The sequence below is a fragment of the Ptychodera flava genome, chromosome 5 (genome assembly GCF_041260155.1).
Source record: "Ptychodera flava strain L36383 chromosome 5, AS_Pfla_20210202, whole genome shotgun sequence".
Taxonomy (NCBI): domain Eukaryota; kingdom Metazoa; phylum Hemichordata; class Enteropneusta; family Ptychoderidae; genus Ptychodera; species Ptychodera flava.
Window position 1 is genome coordinate 33,966,687 of NC_091932.1, and position 20,555 is coordinate 33,987,241.

Here is a 20,555-nt window from a genome sequence, read left to right on the forward strand (position 1 = left end):
TGGTGCTTATTTATTTTATATATTATAATGAACAAGTATTAATATTCATGTTAGAATAATTTATTTTGATTTCTTTGCCTCATTCCAGGAAGAATAATGAAGACAAATTATTTCTGATTGTTTAACTAAAGTAAAATTATGACCATGTAGTGGTGCATTATTTTTGTGTGACCTGGCCTGGCCATAAACTTTATGATTAGCTAGATCTCCCCTTTCCATGGTAGCAACGGCTAAATTTGAACATGGTGCCTGTATACCTTTAAATATTTTTTTAAACCCAGCAGGCCAAGACAAGGGGGAAATATTACAAGTTAAATGTTTCATGTTTAATACTGCATCTAGTGCAAAGAAGCGATATACAAAGTTGTATGCAAATGAGAACAAGTGTAGCGAAGTGTAGCGAAGCTAAATTAACACTACAATTGAAAGCTTAATGTGTTAGAAGTGTTGGTTTATATTGTATAAAGCATTCTGTAAAATTTGAACATTCAGTTTCGTTGACGTATTGTCGAAATAAAGCTGAGAATGGCGTACTTGATTGCTTGTCATGGAAGGATATACATGTGTAAAGCGGACCTATGTTTCGCTGACTGCACACGGTCGGCGCGGTGACCGGTACTGTGGATGCAGAATGAAACCCTTGGCCTCGGCGATAACTCAACGCGGCGCCGTATAGGCTACATCGTACTCAAGCCAAGTCTCACCGTTGTAGGGTAACAGCTCTAATGATAACTTATTTGCTCGAGTTGTGAAGTCCATCCTCCCACGTAAGTACTTCTGTACTGCCAATTAAAATATGTTAGTAGCTGTGCGTGCGTGCCACGAGTCGACTGTGTGTTCAACACACCACCGCCCCTCCCTCGTGGGTGGAGGGACGGTGAACATAGCTGCAATAATTGTATCCCTTGGTTGGTGGGGATTGGGCTTCTGTCGTGCGGCTCGCGCCTTGCCCCAACCAGGGCTACAATTTCTCCCTATACCTGCTAGTGTAAAAGCTGCAGTGCGGATCTACACTGCATGGTCAAGGCACACACAGGGTCGCATTATTAGAGAATCTCGCCTTACCGTGTGCAAATTTCACTATAATCCTGCTCCCGGATAATGTTAGAGCCCTTGTAACTCCTATCGATGGTCAACTTTACTCCTTGCAGCTGAAAAATGACAGTTTAATGACTCAGGCGCGAAGTCAATTCGAACTGGACCGCCGTCGTTGAACTCTGTACCCAGCCGACTTGTACCATTACATTTTAGGGGTGGCCGACGGGTGTGAGGACTAATGAAAACGGTGGCACTAGCAGTACAGTAGCGCGCTAGTGGCAGTATAGTTGTTGTTATTTTAACGCTATCTTTTCGGAGGATTGAAAAAGGTCATAGGACTGTTTGCTCCTTTTCAATTACTGCTAGAATACCACTATCGCTGAAAGCCAAGAGACCAGTGACCATTGAAAACTTGCCATCTTTATTTCCTGAGAAGTGAAAGAGATATTCACGCCATGCAAAGTCTGTCGTCTCGTCTTTGCCATTTTATACAGATGCTGACAACAAGAGGACACCGCAATATAATTATAAAATATCCAATCGATATTTACGGCTACTATACTATACGATATAGATCTCTAAGGCTATAAAATCTTCGATATATATCGGATATTTACCCGCCTAATTAACAAACTCTAGTATCATCTAGTAGCGAAGTTCGAGCCAGACTAGCGCTTGGCCAGAGCTGTAAAGTGGTGAAATGTCTGACAAATATTCGCAACTCTTTTTAATCTTGAAGCTTATAGTGGTACATTTTCCGACTGTTTCAAATGTACTGAAATAGTTCCGATTCATAAGGGAGGCTCTAAAAGTGATGTTAACAACTATAGGCCTATCTCCCTTCTACCAGTTCTATCTAAAATACTAGAAAAACATGTTTATATTAGTTTTTACAGTTTTATGCATTTAATCTTTTTGTTACAACTCACAATCATCAGACAACATCACTCTTGTCACATTGCTTTAGTCAAGTTAACTGACCAGGGTCTATACTTTTACAGAATATAGATGAAGATAATTGTTTTTAGGTATACTTAAAGATTGTTTTCATCGTTGATCATAACATTTTGCTGAGCGAACTTTCTGTGTACATGTTTTCTGATTTGTCACTGAAGTGGTTTCGATCAGACCTTACAGGAAGAAGTCAATGTTAGCTATTTAGGTGTACACGCTCATGTTTTGTCGATTGGTGCGGTGTATCTCAGAAGTCCATTTTTGGTCCACTTCTGTTTTTGATCATGTTATGTATGTCATTTTCCCCCACACTCATCATGACATGAGTTTAATTAGTCTGGAACATTCTCAACTTTGTGTAAAAATGGGAAGCTTTAAATAGATACTACTACTACTGTGACTACTACTACTTCGGTGCTTCAAATTTTATCAGATTTATTCAAAAACTGCTGAGGTCAATATCAAAGCATGTATGTAAAACATGCTGATTACAAGGAATTTGTTACAAAAAGAAAGATGTATCCATGAAAAAGCACAGATGTGAAAATGATGTAAAGAAATCCTCATACAACCCGGCCTACTTCATTATTAAGATGTATGTTGACAGACAAGAAAATGACGAAATTTTAAATTGATAAACACTGCATTATTGAAGTAGTCATGAGCAAACGGATGGAGGAAGTCCATCTGATTAAAATCAGGTGTAGAGTACGGCGACATCTTCTTATGCGTACGCGGTATTCTCTCCCAGTCGCTGTCGCCTCTCACTACGCGACAGCGAGAGAATACCGCGTACGCATAAGAAGACGTCGCCGTACTCTACTTCTGATTTCAATCAGATTGGAGGAAGTCGTTCCTATATTAGGCTATTTCCATACTGAGTTCATCATGCACACTGTAAAGTTCACTATGGTTCGAAGCGAGACTACATAAATGTCATGTGAGAAAATTAACCTGGAATGTAATCAGCGTTTGTGTAATGAGTTAAGAAATGCTACGACCATACAAAAACAGTAAAATACCTACGTGTTGTATACAAATAGCAAAGTATTTGGCAAAGCTGCACTATAAGTAACTATAAATAAATATCGGCGATTTCACAGACCCGGCGTGCCGTGGCACAAGGCTAGTCATTGTAGTATCGTCTAGAGTCCGGAAATGCCGATAAATATTCTGTAAGTATAGGCGATTTCACAGACGCAGAGTGCTGAGTCCAGTGTCGATCGGCGATTTCACAGTAATCCCGAAATCGTCGATATGTCAAACTTTGATACTAGATGGAAAATATCCGATTTTAAAAAAAATGTTCAAAGTCACGCCGTCATGGACAAGAATGCCGTTTTGGCACCCCACTTCACACATTGTGACCTTTTTAGTCGAACAGATTTTTGCTTGGAACCACTCTTTCCACATTGAACAACAGCGGCATCTTGTAAATGTAGTTGTACCATGGAGGTGGATGGTTGAACTTAGTTGTGAAAGTTGAACTAGTTATGGAGTTTAACTTAGGCACACGCCTCTGAACAATGTGCATGGATACAAAGTTCTAACTGCTTCAAATGACCCGTTCCGTGTAGGATTATTGAACTAGTACGTAACATATTTGAGAAAGTTGGGAAGATAGAGCACAGGATTTATTGAACTAATTAAAATGCGTAGTTGAACTTCGGCAAAAGTATCTCTCTTTATTCACAAGAGTTATATATTGTCATGAAAATTACCCATCCCTTTCAATCCCATAAACTGGTCCTACGTGTATGGCAAGAGTGTCCGGCTTTGGCTCCGGAGGCAGTGAAAGGCTACCCGTAAGCATGCTCATTCAGCTCCCTCACACCTGTCGGCCACCCCTAAAATGTAATGGTACAAGTCGGCTGGGTACAGAGTTCAACGACGGGCGTCCAGTTCGAATTGACTTCGCGCCTGAGTCATTAAACTGTCATTTTTCAGCTGCAAGGAGTAAAGTTGACCATCGATAGGAGTTACAAGGGCTCTAACATTATCCGGGAGCAGGATTATAGTGAAATTTGCACACGGTAAGGCGAGATTCTCTAATAATGCGGCCCCGTGTGTGCCTTGACCATGCAGTGTAGATCCGCACTGCAGCTTTTACACTAGCAGGTATAGGGAGAAATTGTAGCCCTGGTTGGGGCAAGGCGCGAGCCGCACGACAGAAGCCAATCCCCATCAACCAAGGGCTACAATTATTGCGCTACGGTGAACACACTTACAGCCCTGCCACGCAGAGGTACGCTCGATCATATTATACTCGAATTGACTGAATTTGATATATTCATTGCACTGATTTCGGTGTATAGTCGATCATATGTGGTGTGACAGTTGTGTCAACATATGGTCATACGCTAGAACCGCGAGGATCGAAAGAGTGAACGTTGCACGAAACCGCAGGTTATTCACGGCATGGGTATATTAGCTGTGCGTGGCAGGACTGTGTTTTACCGGGGTTATACGGCCTCCCGCCGTATAACGCCGGTAAAACATTGCCCTGCTGCCACGCAGAGCTGGGGTTTTTACCCCTTTCGTCAGCTGGGGAAACCTGATGATTCACTGTATAAGTATCGCCATGCGTACAGGTCTCAGGCGTGGCGGAGGCCGTAACGCCGGGAATACAGACCTGTACGCAGGGCTACGTAGTGTACTTGCTTATAGTCACACACGTTCTTTTTTCGTGTTCGTGTCTTAGATTTTTTTCATATGTGGAACACGTACACGTACATACGTACGGGAGCTGAATTGCATTACATACGCTGGCGATTCAGTGTACTGTACAGAGATGTTTGATTAAAACGATATGGCATCAGCGGCCAGGAGGTATCATACGGATAGAGGTCACACTGTGAGATCATGGAGGTAGAAGGAGAGATTACCTCCATGGTGAGATCAAGCTTGTTCTCACGGGATCGGAAGCAGCTGTGCCGAGCCCGTATGCTTTATGTTCGGACAGTGCATGCACTGACGAAATTTTGTCAAGTAAAATGGTTTACATGCTGTACAGTATCATGGATCGTAAGCATGAGTGTGTGTTCACAGTTTCCTTACCTATACACTCATGGAGCTAGGAACAAATACACCATTTCTAGCTCCATGCTAAACTGGTGTATAAAAACTCCGGTGTGTGCATAGTTAATATTTAACTTTGCAAATTATTGCATATTTAACTTCATGGAGTCACAGATTTGATAATCATTTTCATTCTGAAGGTCTGAAAGTCCGCTCTACAATTATTGTTTACATGTAGCGTTCAGGGAAATCAATCGAACGGGACCTTGTAAACTTCCGGTTCAGGGGAAAGGCTGGCAGGTAAATGAACAGAGGCCACATATAATCCATGTAGTGCATTTGGTGAAATTCCAAAATTTAATTTCTTGTACATAAATGCCCTTATCACAGATATTTTAACAATATTAATTAATGATTAATGTAATTAATGTTATAGAAATAATGGGTGATGCTCTGACCATTATTATTCATTTATGGCCAAGGGCGAGAGGAAAGTCAAGAATTTACAAGGCTTAGCGAGCAAGCTTATTTTGGCTTTCAGTCTTGCCAAAGCCTATAGATAAACGTTAATGGTCGGGGCAGAGCCTGTTATTTCCATGATATTACCAACAAACCCTAGAAAATCATCAATATTTACAAAAATTTCCCATGTGAAAGACAACGGAGCCCCAGAACTTGTGCAATATTGCCTGAATACATGGGTTTATGTGCCAGAGAACAGGTGACAATTTGCCAGACACCAGGATGGCAAATCGTTTCCTGCTGCGAGGGCACATAAACCCATGTATTCAGGCAACAATATTTTATTACATGCCTCTGGTTATAAATGCTGTATGACATTTAGTTATATGCTGGACATTTTCAAACAGTTTTACCATTATTGACCAGCATCAAACGGATTTTAACGAAAGTCAAAATAGAAGTGTGCACATGTATATTTTACATCTATCATTCAGGGTCTACTTAGATGTCGAAAACATTGTAGGGCTTCACTGGCCTTGGTAACCATGGAACCAGTCAGTACGTCGTTCACCGACCCCCTAACTCCCCGGATGTTCCTTCAAATCAATTCATTGATTTGCACTCACATCAAGGCATGTAATAAGCAATGCACAGTCATGGCCACCCTAAAAATTTGTCAAATCTGGAGATTTTTAAAAAAATGTATAACTTGGGCCACAAGTGCTTCATTTTGTTTTTGTGATTGATTATGATCTTTGTACAATTGACAATTTACATTTTTGATGAAAAGTCACAATGTTAGCAGCATTATTTATATTCATGGACATCAAAACAAACCATTACTGTGTATTTGTGGTCAGTCACATGGTTTTGCTCCACCAATTAAATGAGATGTCTATAGCATGGTAATACATAATGAATGAGTGTATGATTTTACTGATCTTTTGACCCATATATCATAGATTCTATGATTAGAAAGTTGAGTATCCATTGTACAGACGGTGAGAAATAGGACTATCTGCAAGATTCTAATTCATTGTATTCGTTGACATTTGCCTACAGCTGTTAGTATACCTCGCGTAACCTGGTCGTAAAGCCTCAGAGGTACATGTATGTGAAACTTAGAAGGAACAAGAATCAAAAGATTGATAACTGCTCTTTGACAAAATCCTTCATCAGGTAAGATTTGATTTCAATTTCCTGCACATGTCTCGTTCGTTATCAGTTAAGCTTTCACATGCTCGGTTTTATTTGGCGGAATTGTAATACTTTCTTCAACATCAACTCCCTCAATGCTCTCTACGTAACTTTAATACATGTAAGTATTTCAGAATATGCGTCTGTAGTGTGATCTCCTTGGCAAAAAATTCAACAGGACAAATAGAGCAAGTGCAAATGAAATTCATGAAGTTCTTCTGTTTCAAACATAGCATCCTTACAGCTGAAATAATTATGGATAATTCTGCAAGCGTTTTAACCTTTAGCCTCTTTATCATTGGAGATTATTTATATTTTTATACAAATATGTGAATAATATGTATGATTGTCCCAATCATGTTTCATATTAATTTTGATGTTTCTCAGTAAACTACATGTACAAGAACTCGCAGTATAAAACTCGATGTTTTTAGGTACTTGGCTCTTCAAAGATGTATGGCTACTTTAAATGAATCGTGCATTTCCAACCCTGCCATTGACAACACTTTATCTTGTCAAAGTTTCAGATGCTTGGTCAGAATGCCATGCTTAAATTTGTACATTTTTAATGGTTTCATATAGTTTGTTGTTTGTTGTTTATTGTTTATTGTACTTCATGCATTCATATTATTATGTTTATTTTATGGAGCCTGTTAATGTGACTTGTTCCTGTTGGTCTTTCTTTGAAATAAATATATAAAGATATTGCTACTTGCTTGAATACACGTCTTGACCTACATTATGTACCTGTTTCCTTTAAAAAGGTCCACAATCACCAGTGATTACAATGGGTTTAGGGCAAAGTTATACCAGTGATGAAAGGTTTAATTAAAATTACAGAAGTCATAAACAATCAAGTTGTCTTATCTTGCATATAAAAAGCCATGTTTTAGAATGAACTGATGTAAACTAATGTCAGCAATTTGCAGGAGATAATATTTACATTGCATGATTCAAGTTAATGTTTCTTTTCACCCAATCAGATTCAAGATCCCTTGCTGAGGCAGTGCATACTGGGCAATGACAACCAGGTGAAAAGCAACATAGTGACAATACCATCCTCCATTGCAAAAGAAATACACAGTGTGTGGCTATGCAGAGAGCCAACACTGAACAGAGATGATGGTGTTGTCATCAATGCAGAGCAAAAACCTGTGGAATTGAGGGAATCTTTCATCAATATATTTATTTTCCTAAGACAATGGGTCCTTGCTGTGGCACAGGTTTGTACTTACACTGTTCAGTGTTTCCACTGGGTAAATTTTCCCTTAAACCATTCTGGCTAATTGAGACCAAAATTGATTAGCCAGAACTATAGCCATCAAAATTACATGTAATTGCATTTATGATTTTTATCCAACTGACAGTTGTATATATATACTCAGGTGGGTCCTATCAGTTGCTACAGTGGCAAGATGACATTAAACTGGTCCAATAATCATTTCTATTCAAGGTAATACATTACCAGGTCCATTGGACATTTGTGATTTAAAAATTTAAGTAGGACTCATCCTGACCGACTGATAATTAGTGGCAATGAAAATAAACAACTATTTTTTATGGAACAAACTGCTTTCTTAATAACATTCACAACAAATTTTATTTCCTGTGTGCCACACACTTATGTGACTTAATTTTGCACTTTTGTAAATGTATCAAGATGTATTACAAGTATTGCATCATTGACAGGGTAACTTCAAGATGTTTCCTTTGAAAGATCCATAGCTTCTGCCTCAATCATCAAGTGCTTTCAGTTCTCCAATCACAGAGTCTGATTATTAAACCAACTGTTCACTTAAAGAAGGTGTACTCCAAGCAGTAAATGCTTAATAGTTTCAAAATCAAACTGGGTGTATACATGTATTTTAAAATGTCCTGTTTTGCCACTTTATATGTCTTACAGAAAAAAAAAAGCTGACTCTTATTAAAACACTAGTCATGGAAATTCAACAAACTATTCCTGGTACACTTTCTTTTAGCTCCGCTGTCAGCGACGCGGAGCTTATCAAATAGGTTGATTATCCGTCGTCGTCCGTCGTCCGTCGTCCGTCGTCGTCGTCCGTCGTCCGTCGTCGTCCGTCAACAATTGCCTTCTCCTCTGAAACCACAAGTCCAATTGCTTTGAAATTTTATATGCAGTTCACTTGGGGTGACCTCACTTCAGTTTATTCAAATCATGGTGAAATTTGCATATTTGTATTTTTGGGGCATTTTTTGGTGTTTTTGGTAAAAAAATCTTCTCTGAAACCGCTTGTCCGATTGCTTTGAAATTTGATATGCAGTTTGCTTAGGGTGACTTAAATCAGATTTGTTCAAATGGTGGTGAAATTTGCATATTTGTATTTTTAAGGCAATTTTTGTCATTTTTGGTAAAAAATCTTTAAAAATCTTCTTCTTCAAAACTACTGGTCAGATAGCTTTTATATTTGGTACATATGTCCCTAGGGATGATCTATTTCAGATTTGTTCAAATTGTGCAGAAATATGCAAATTTGCATTTTTAAGGCAATTTTTGCCATTTTTGGTCAAAAAATGTATTTCTCAAAAAGTACTGGTCTGATAGATTTGAAATTTGGTATACAGGTTTCTATAGATGAACTAAGTAATATATATTGAATTTCTGATGAAATCTGTAATTTTGTATTTTTGGGGCAATTTTTGCCAGTTTTGGTCAAAAAATGTATATTTCCAAAACTACTCATCTGATAGCTTTGAAATTTGGTATACAGGTTTCTACAGATGAACTAAATGATATTTATTGAAATAATGATGAAATCTGCAATTTTGTAATTTTGGGGCAATTTTTGCCATTTTTGGTCAAAAAATGTGTTTCTCAAAAAGTACTGGTCTGATAGCTTGAAATTTGGTATACAGGTTTCTACAGATAAGCTTAGTAATATATATTGAATTTCTGATGAAATCTGTAATTTTGTATTTTTTGGGCAATTTTTGCCATTTTTGGTCAAAAAATGTGTATTTCCAAAACTACTTATCTTATAGCTTTGAAATTTGGTATACAGGTTTCCATAGATGAACTAAATGATATTTATTGAAATAATGATGACATCTGCAATTTTGAATTTTTGGGGCAATTTTTCCCATTTTTGGTCAAAAAATGCGTTTTTCAAAAAGTACAGCTTTGAAATTTGGTATACAGGTTTCTATATATGAACTAAGTGTGATATTTTGAAATTATGATGAAATCTGCAATTTTGTATTTTTGGGGCAATTGTTGCCATTTTTGGTCAGAATATTTTATTCCCAAAAAACTACTCATCAGATAGCTTTGGTTGACATGTTCTTAGGGATGATCGGATGTGATATATTCAAAGTATGATGAAATCTCAATTTTGTATTTTTGCAGCTTATTTTAGCCACTTTTTTCTGGCCACTGCATTGAGTTATCAAAGATTTCCACCTTCTTCATCAACATGTGTCAAAAATAGTTATTCTGTACATAAACACAGCGGAGCTATATCGGCCGCTAGGTCGCTTGTTTGTAACTACTACTACCCTGCAACTCTGCGGACAACCTGTGCAATTATCTTTTTTGCTTAATTGTACTCGAACACGACTTAGCATGTCGCAGTGTGCTGCTTGTTGTTCAGCGTAGTAAACATTCAACAGGACAACATCCTGGGCATATCTTCATGCAAATATTATGACCAATGCCTATCCACAATACAGTGTTACTCAGTACGTGTACACATCATGGCAGGAGGTGACCCCTGCCTATATCCACAAATACATGTACACAGTATGGAAGATAACCCGGGCCTATCCTCAATCCGAATGCATTCACATGGTATGGAAGATGGCACAGACATATATCCACAATACACATAATATATGCAATGGAGGATGGCCTAAGCCAATACACATACATGCACACAGTATGTACATGTATGATGAATCAGCTGGCCTATATAGAATACAAAATGGGAGATGACTAAGGCCTATCATTAATACAAACAGTCTGTACCTGTATCGTATTCAGGATAGGCCCAGGTCATTTTCAAAAATGTGTACCTGTATTGTATTCAGGATAGGCCTGGGTCATCTTCCGTAGCAGGTACCTGTATGTGTATTCTGGATAGTCCAGAGTCACCTGCGATGCTGAGTAATTGTTTTGTGGATAGGCCTGGGTCATTGTATTTGCATAGGTTATAACATTTGCATGAAGTTTGGCTCAGGACGTCATCCAATTGACAGTTTACCACACTGTGCTCATTAATAGCTGCCTCTGAGTTTGCTGCAGTAGTGTCCTACGGTGACGTTTTTGAAACACTGGTTTCATTTTATTCACCACCCTTGCTGTCATTGGCTGCTGTTGTCTGCTTAGTTTTTGAAAATACACTGCAATCAGTATTTCCTGACTATGTTAAAGCATTGTTTACAAAGCACTTGTCATAAAATAACAAGGTCATTGCATGCAGCCATCTGAAAGCATGGCATATAACTTCATAAGTTACTGATTATAATAGTTTTCTGAGACTGCACACTAAAGCAAGGAAAGAATGACCAGCCAGGGATGTTGAAAAATCTCTCTGCCTTTTAAAGGTGGAGCCTCCCTTTAAAAGGACGCAAAGCTATAGCAGCGTTCATTGTGTTAGTGGACAGCAAACAGTCAACACAAGGTTACACGCTCCAGAAAATGCCACTTTTTAGTTTTCCCCGGCCACAAGAAGGCAGACAGACTGCCAAGCGGTGAGCGTGAAGTTGCTGCCGATCGGACTCTGTGGTTATATTAAAAGTCTAACGCGACTAGAAGACAATTTTTTAGGAAATTCGAGTGTTTGTTGTGACTGTTGGCGATTTAAACTGACCGTCAATCAAACGCTTGTATAAACTCTGTTTGCAGGATTAGCAAAGGTGATAAAAGGTTGAGATCAGTTTGTGTAATTAATGTTATAGAAATCAACATCGTACTGGCCAAGTGTTTGACTTGGAGAAGAACTCCACTAATGCGAGAACCTGGGATTGAAAAGTGCGGCTTTAACTGCACTCTCGATCAGCCCCCTGAAAAATAGCACAGACCAGTTTGGCGAAGGATAGTTGAAAAATATTTCCCAATCTGCAGACATTTCATTTGCCATTCACGCTCTTGCGAATGGCAGCGGAAACACTGCTGTTGTCATACACATTTGTAGTTCTTTTTTAAAATACCCTCTTGAGTAGATCAAATGTATTACACCTCTACCATACTATTTAATCAGTAACTTTGTTGTGATAATCATTGCTTACACATTTTGGTAAAGTTATTTTCTCTTATTTAGCTGAATTTGCTAAAAAATTTTCTTGCCACTTGGCACTCTATGAATTGCCTAGTGAAATGCAGATGATATGATAAATGCACATGACTAGACATTCAATACATGTAGCTTCATTCGTAGGATCCATAAACTGTTATGATGAAGTATATTCCAATGAGAGAATACATCTGGTATGCACACGTGATTTAGAATGTTTACATGTGTCTAATGCTTATCATCATTAGGGTTAAGGACATACAGAGTGTTTGCAATTCATTGTAGTACATCCCATCACCAAATGTATTTAATCATTCCGGTTATCATTGTTATTTAAAGAGTTATAAGTAATCACGAGTCTATGTGTTTACAATTCAGGATCAGCAGTGCATGCTGCGCAATATCAAGGATGAGAAATACCATTGACCTTGACAAAGAGCATTAAAGACAAAGTGGAAGGCTTGATTGGACTTGGATCATGACATTATTACGAAAGATGAATGGAAATGATCAAACAACAGGTAAATTTCCATTTTAGTCCTTGCACCACAGTATATATACACAAGTGGCTGTTGCAAAGATGTGCTGGAACTGGTATCTTGTAACTTGCACAAAGTGTTTTATGTTAGTTGTCTTTATAGCTATACACATGTTTAGCATGTTTACAATTACAAGAATACTATTTAGAATCACAGGTTCACAAAAATATTAGTGATACATTTCTGTATTTTAATTGACATTGCCAGCTGCAACTATGTAGGTACATCAGTTTACACTAATTCATCCTGAATTATACACAACATGCATGTGACAGCAATCCTCATTCTTAAACTGTGCAGGACATTGGTTGTTGCCAATCTACATTGTATTACATATGACATGAGCAAGAAGGAAAAAGTATGGTTTAGATGTCTAGGTTAGAGAAACATGCATATAGCGGAGAGAAAAATAAATTTATTTGTTCTTTTTACACAAGAATTTGGATATGTGACACACAAATAAACTAACTTTTTGTGAAGAGAAATTATTATCTTCCATGATTTGTCCATGATTATCTTCCATGAGTTTATTATTATTACTATGTTAGGGAACAGGTGTGTATATCCATGCAGAAGAGGAAGCAGGATAAATCCAAAACCGACTATAAGGCAGCATTTTACCATTCAAAGAAAGGAACCAACCACCAGGGACAGTTGTCTCAAGATGAAGACAGTGGGATTGCACCTCCATTTGGTAGAGGATTTCCTATTAGTCAGTATGGTGGAGAGACGTGCACCCTTACACTGCTCAGCACACAGATTTGTGTATGTTAGGATCAGAGGCTCCTAAACCATAGCACCTACCACAGATAAAGAGTGGGCAACTTAACAGACAAAACCCTCAATACTAAGCATCATCAGATACAGCTAGTACAGAACTGTTGAAGGTATATAATTATATACCTGGATATATAATTATATATCCAGCTCATAGAGAGGAAAAATTCAACTTTCAGAGCACTGAGAAAAGACAATTATTATTTCATGCCTCCCCTCAGTATCATGGTGATCTCTGTAGTATAGTAACGGACCTGTAGCTAGTTGTCACTTGTGATGATTGTTTATAAACATTCCATTATAACTTCTTTTTCTGCTCCAGAGGGTGTACATGTCAATCAGGACCCAGATTTACATATACTTGTCAATAACATTGCAATGTGCACATGTATGATACACTTTGTTTCCCAATGAGCTTCCAGAAGAAGAACAAAAAACTGGAGTTGATATCAAAAGAAATTGTGAAAAATTCATCAAAAAATTACAGCAACTGGAGCCCAAATTTCATGGGGAGCTGTCATTATTTACGGAGTACAGGTCGGAGAGGAGATGTTGGAGGAATTTCGTCGGAAACTCTAAATTTTGAGTACCCCCAAACCATGATGAATTTGAGTAACCCCCCCCTCCCTTACATGGAAATTTTGACTGACCCCCACACTCAATTTTGCAAAGTTAAATTTCAATACATGTATTTCTACAATTTACATAAATACAGCAATAGGAAAGACCATTCAAATCCTTGTGTACCCTGCTAGATAATCATTGGTTATCTCATGACGGTTGAACAAGGTGAAACCAACAAAATGAAATTCAAAGTCACAACAAAACATAGATGTCAAAGGTCACACTATAACCAGTATACAACCACATACAGTTTTGTTGTATGTATGGGTATCATAACAGGGTCCTCATTAGGATATCCGACAGGGTAGACTTTGAAAGTACAGATTGAAGAACATGCAGGGCTGATGGGGAAAGTGTCCGCTTGGCTTGCTCCCCTCCCTTGCATGGAAAAGTTTGAGAAATTGTAGTGTGCATTGGTGCAGTTTGGTGTAATCTAAGAGGTATTTTCAATGTGTAATTTTACTGAGTAAAAATTTGTAGAAATTGATGTGTGAAGTAGGCAATCTGAGAGGTGTTTCATACATTTGCACCAAAATTGAATAACCCCCCTTCTTTCTCTCAACATTTTGAATAACCCCCCTTATAGCTTTCAATATTTTGAGTGACCCCCTTCACATTCCTCTGCCCCAGGCTGTAAATAATGATGGCTCCCTAGGAGATATATCTTCAAGCTTGTGCGATATGGATTTCAGGCAATGTCAACTTGTGGACAAAAGGATACAGAGAATGTTGCAGATTATTGCAAATGGGACTAACTTATGAATACAGCACACCAAGTCACATTCCATCATCAAGAAAAAAAGCTCAAAACTACATCTGAAGTTGGCTTTGGAGATAAAAACTATTGCTTGCAATCATCGACCCTCATTACTCGCAACGCGCTATGCCAGAGCAAAGTGTACATATTCAGAACATCAGTTTGATCGTTCATGAGATTCAATGTTAAGTACCAAGTATTGTTGTTGGGGACCGCTTGGCAAATAAGCTTAATATATTTCAATATTACTAAGATTACACAAAGAAATCACAGCAGTTGCCTGTCCCATTTTCTCGAAGGTGTATGTTGCAATAAGTGAAAATATTTCAACAAAATTCACCTTTAGCAGTCAGACAAGCTATGAAAAATAGAGATTTATATATGTAATCGAATCATCACTTGTTTATTTGTATTCTAATGGATATAACTTTAAAAGAACAGACAGGGAATCAAACTGTTTTCTATTTTAGCTCTGCAGTTAGTGTGAATGAGCCTATCTTGTGTACCCTGGTAGGTGTGTGTTGTTGTTGGTCATCCGTCAACTTTTAGCATTTTTGGGGGTGAATTTGCTTTTAAGCTTCACTATCAGCAAAGCAGAGCTAATCTAATGAGTGGATATGTATTGTTGTTTGTCAGCCTTTTAGCTCTGCTGTCAGCAATGCGGAGCTTATCAAATGGGCTGATTTTACGTCATTGCCCATCTCTCCCTCCGTCCATCATCCGTCCGTCCGTCATCCATCACAATTGCGCTCTTCTCTGAAATCACATAAATTGTCTGGTTGCTTTGAAATTTGATACTCGTGCAGAATTTGCATATTTCTATATTTTAGGTATTTTTTGCTGTTTTTGGTCACAAAATCTATTTCTCTGAAGTTGCTTATCTGATTGCTTTGAAATTTTATATGCATTTCACTTGGGGTGACCTCAGTTAGGTTAATTGTTCAAATTTAGTGAAATATGCAAATTTGTATTTTGAGCAATTCTTGTCATTTTTTAGTCCCATGGACACCGTCCGGGGGACTTATAGGTTTGGCCATGTCCGTGCATCCGTCTGTCCATGCATGCGTGCGTCCATTCACGCAGATATCTCAGAGATGCCTGGAGCGATTTCACTCACACTTGGTACAAGGATTACTTCATAAATCATACATATGCAAATTGATTTGTTTTGTGATATGATCCAATATGGCTGCCATGCGGCCATTTTGTTACGATTTTTCATGTGCAGAGCCATAACTCAGGCACATCTCAACCGATTTTATTCAAAGTTGGTACAAGGACATTGACCTATATCATACATATGCACGTCAATTTGTTTCACGAAATGATCCAATATGCCGGCATGACAGCCATTTTGTTATTGGACACCGTGGTGCGAAGCACCAAAGGTGTCCTATGTTGCCACAATGTCTGTGTGTGTGTCCGTCTGTCCGTCCATCCGTCTGTCCGTCCGTCTGTCCGTCCGTCCGTCCGTCCGTCCGTCCGTCCGTAGACAGATTTTGTTCCACTCATAACTTAAGAACCCTTAGGTCCAATGTCATGCAATTTGGTATTTGGTATTATCATGATGAGACTTAGATCTGATTAGATTTTGGTGGGTGTGGCTTATTAATTAATTGCTCATTTGCATATTTTATGACTTTTTTCGTTCACGCAGATATCTCAGAGACGCCTGGAGCGATTTCGTTCAAACTTGGTAAAAGGATAGTACTCTACCTCATACAGATGCACGTTGATTTGTTTCACAATGCGATCAATTTGGCCGTGTTAGAGGACTTTTTAGTTTTCACCTCCATAGACTCCCATGTATAAGGCAGTCCATAGACTCCCATGTTTAAGGCAGTCCATAGACTCCCATGTATACGGCAGTCCATAGACTCCCATGTATAAGGAAGTCCATAGACTCCCATGTATAAGGCAGTCCATAGACTCCCATGTATAAGGCAGTCCATAGACTCCCATGTATAAGGCAGTCCATAGACTCCCATGTATAAGGCCAAGAAAAATAAAATTTAGTTTCTCATCGTATTCATATTGCAAAAAGGATGCAGTGACACAGTTTTTAGTCCCCACAGATAAAGTCCAGGGGGCTCATAGATTGGGTCATGTCAGTCCGTTAGTCCATCCATGTGAGTCCATCCGTTCATGCAGATATCTCAGACGCTTTGACAAAATGTCACGTGACCTTTGACCTCAAATATACATATTTGTCCATAACTCGGTAACCACAAGTGCTAAACCTTTCATATATGGTATGATGGGACACCTTATGACGCCACATATTGTTCCTCATTAATTATGCACATATCTAATTTTGAGCGAGCCAATAGAGCTAGAGGTCTGATTTTGGTATGTAGGGATAACTTCGCAATACAATTTTTTGAAAAAATGTCACGTGACCTCAATGACCTTTGACCTCAAAATATACATATTTGTCCATAACTCAGGAACCACAAGTGCTACACCCTTCATATTTGGTATGATGGGACACCTTATGACGCCACATATTGTACCTCATTAATTATGTGCATATCTAATTTTGAGCAAGCCAATAGAGGTAAATGTATGATTTTTAGTATATAGGGACAGACTATAGGATAGAAATTTTTGACAAAATGTCATGTGTCCTCGATAACCTTTTACCTAAAATACACGATTATGTCAATAAATAAGTAACCACAAGTGCTATGTCCTTTATATGTAGTAGGATGGGAGACCTTATGACAACACATGCTTTACCTCATTAATTATGCCCATATATAATTGTGGGCAAGCCAATAGAGCTAGAGGTCTGAATTTTGGCATATATGGATTAATTAGCAATACAATGGTTTTTTTTCGCAAAATGTCACGTGACCTTGATGACCTTTGACCTTGAATATGCATATATATGCATAACTCAGTAACCACAAGTTCTTTACGCTTCAATTTTGATAGGATAGTAGACCTTAAGATGTCACATCTTGTACCTCATTTATTATGCACATATGTATTTCTTGGCAGGCCAATACAGCTAGAGGTCTGATCTTTTTTCCCGATTTAGAACCATAACTTAGACATGCCTCTTGTTTCAAAATGGGAACAATGACATAGACCTATGTGTCCATAGATCTGAACATATACACTCCAGTGATACTTCTTAATGACCTCATTTCCCTGCCCCATCAAGACTAATACTCCTATTTCAAGTGGGGACTATGTCATTGTCAATGACTTGTTACTTCTAGAATATACAGAATATTATCTCACATAGTGAGTGTCTGAATATTATTCTGAATTGTATTCCAAAGCACATTCTGAAAGGACTCTTCTGGAATATACAGAATATTATCTCACATAGTGAGTGTCTGAATGTTATTCTGAATTGTATTCCTAAGCACATTCTGAAAGTAACTCTTCTGAAAATTTCACATTCTTTGCCACTGCACCATCTCCCTAATACATACTGATGACCCACGGTGTCCACTCAAGTCTCACTTTGATTATAATTATTTCATGTACGGAGCCAAAAATCGGGCACTTTCAACATCAATTTTATTCAAAGTTGGTACAAGGACATTGACCTATATCACACATATGCACATCAATTTGTGTTACAATATGATCCAATATTGCCGCATGGCGACCATTTTGTTACAATTTTTTCATGTCCTTAGCCATGACTCAAACATGTATTATTTGGGGCCGTTTTTGCCATTTTTTGTGAAAAACTTTGTTTCTCAAAAACTGCTCATCTGATAGCTAGACATGTTCTTACGGATGATCTTATTGTGACATTGTGTATTTTTACAGCTGTCCTGAAATGAGCTAGCAAAGATTTCCACCCTCTTCATCAATAAGTGTCAGAAATAGTCTCTACACTCTACATAACACAGCTGAGCTCTATCCACTGCCATTTCACTTGCTTACAAATGAGAATGTTTAATGCTACCAATATGTCACAAACCATTAAAAGAGAGTTTCCATGTTGTTTAGAAATGAATGTATTCATGACATCAATTGTCAATTGGAAAAAGCCCTCCACTATTATGCCTGTAAAAATATATGCAGCCAAGTATTAAAGCTGTGTATTGTGAAATTCTCTTGTTACACAGTAAAGACTTTTATCACAATACTTAATGCTGATTTACATGGGATAATGATCTCATCCCCAATTGGCAGATTGACATTGTATCAGCTGTACACTGATGTATACTTGAAACTTCCTCACATATGTAAGATTTAATTGATTCCTCCAGTAGTTCAAATTACATTGCATTTGTAACCTTTGTAATTGTGGAAAATATATGTTAGTATTTTCCAAGGCCTGCATATGTAAGAACACTTGGTTGATTGTGTATCACTCTTTTACAATGTAATACAGATATTTAATGGTAAATAAAACCTCCTAACAAGCTTTTATACAGCATAACATGTATTTCTGTCTCTATCATATCGTAGGATGGATGATCTACCGGGTATGTGTGTCTCTAGTGTTTTTAAAATGTATTGAAATATATTCAAATAGATGTAAGCCATCTTGAATATCACATTCATACACTGTGCCAAATGGCAAGTTGATCAATCTTGAATCCCACCAATTTCAATGTGTCAGAGATATTATGCGTATTTTATCATAGAAAGCATTAATGTTTTCAAGAAAAATTTAAGTAAACGTTTACGTGTCATGAAAATGTATATTCTCCAAAAAAAATATCAGTTATCTTTCTATGTACAGTAAAACTGTATTTTCTATATGATATTTTTCCAAAGAAATATCACATATTAGAGGTCTTGTTGCATTGTGTACACACATTAGTCCCACGGAGGTAAGTTCAGAGAGGGACTTATGGTTGCATGAGTCTGTGCATTTGTGCATGCAGGTATCTCAGACGTGCCTGAGCCAATTCTTTTCATACTTGGTACAAGGACATAAAACTATAAAATACATATGCAAAACCATTGTTTTTGGCGTGGCGTGAATAATTAGTACTAAATTGCATGATTAGTGAATTTTGAAAAAGCTAGGTTTCTAGAAAGATGGTGACGAAATTTAGTACTGGTGTTTCTCACACAATTCTGATAACAGACAAAGATTTTACATCAGTATTTTGTCAATTAATTGCTAATTTGCATATTTAATGAATATTTATGATAAGTTTAATGTAAGGAATCCTGCATCAAATTTGACTAATGTGGTACAGATGTTGATCTCCCAGGACTACCATAGTGTGCAATGGCATTTAGCAGTGTTAAGTCAATTACTTGCTAATTTGCATATTTGATGAATTTTCATAATTAAGATGATGTGTTTAGAAATTCTGCAAAGTTTACAAAATCTAGTCCTGTAATAGTGTTCAAAGACATTTACCGGTATCATAATAATTAAGGTCTAATTTGCATATTTAATGAAATTTACTTATAAGCGTAATTAGTTAAGAAATACTGCATCAAATTTGATAACACGTCGTAGCATAGTTCCTAAAAAATGATGTACAGATGTAGATCTTTCAGTGTGGAATTTCACTTGTTGAATTTTTCAATGAAAACAGGCAAATTTGTTGCAATTTTTCTAAGATTTTCAGGTTTTTTTAAATTCAAAAAGCCATGGTTTTCAGGAAACAGAAACATTTTTACCTCACATTTGGTATATATATAAAATCAATGAGAGGCTATCTTATAAAGATGAATCAGTTCATTTGCATATCTGTGTATGTATGTATGTCTGTCTGTATGTGTGTTTGTGTGCGTGTGTGTGTGTGCGTGTGTGTGTGTGTGGTGTGTGTGTGTGTGTATGTATGTCAATTAAGATTAGAAACTCCTAAACCGCAGCACCTACCTCTTAGCATTTCACGTACAGGTGCACCAAGGGGTGTAGTTGAGATCATGTTCAAATGTCAGTGCCAAAAATATGCAAATTAGGGGAATAAAGGAAAAATGCGGCAGCTTGCTAAAACTCTG

The 20,555-nt window shown here is 37.7% G+C and overlaps 1 protein-coding gene and 1 long non-coding RNA gene across 5 annotated transcripts in view; both read left to right on the forward strand.

Annotated features, from left to right (window-relative positions):
• Positions 1 to 20,555, forward strand: part of LOC139133632 (cartilage intermediate layer protein 1-like) — a 77,953-nt gene that overhangs the window by 30,488 nt on the left and 26,910 nt on the right. The gene's annotated exons all lie outside the window — the stretch shown is intronic.
• LOC139133627 (uncharacterized) lies at positions 615 to 19,026 on the forward strand. 4 transcript variants are annotated; one of them, XR_011552625.1, is made up of 5 exons: positions 615 to 767; positions 6,535 to 6,651; positions 7,653 to 7,892; positions 12,297 to 12,439; positions 13,006 to 19,026. It is a non-coding gene; the product is annotated as an uncharacterized lncRNA (long non-coding RNA). The 4 variants fall into 4 exon arrangements; XR_011552628.1 differs by lacking the exon at positions 615 to 767 and adding an exon at positions 3,884 to 4,025; XR_011552627.1 differs by lacking the exon at positions 615 to 767 and adding an exon at positions 4,190 to 4,237.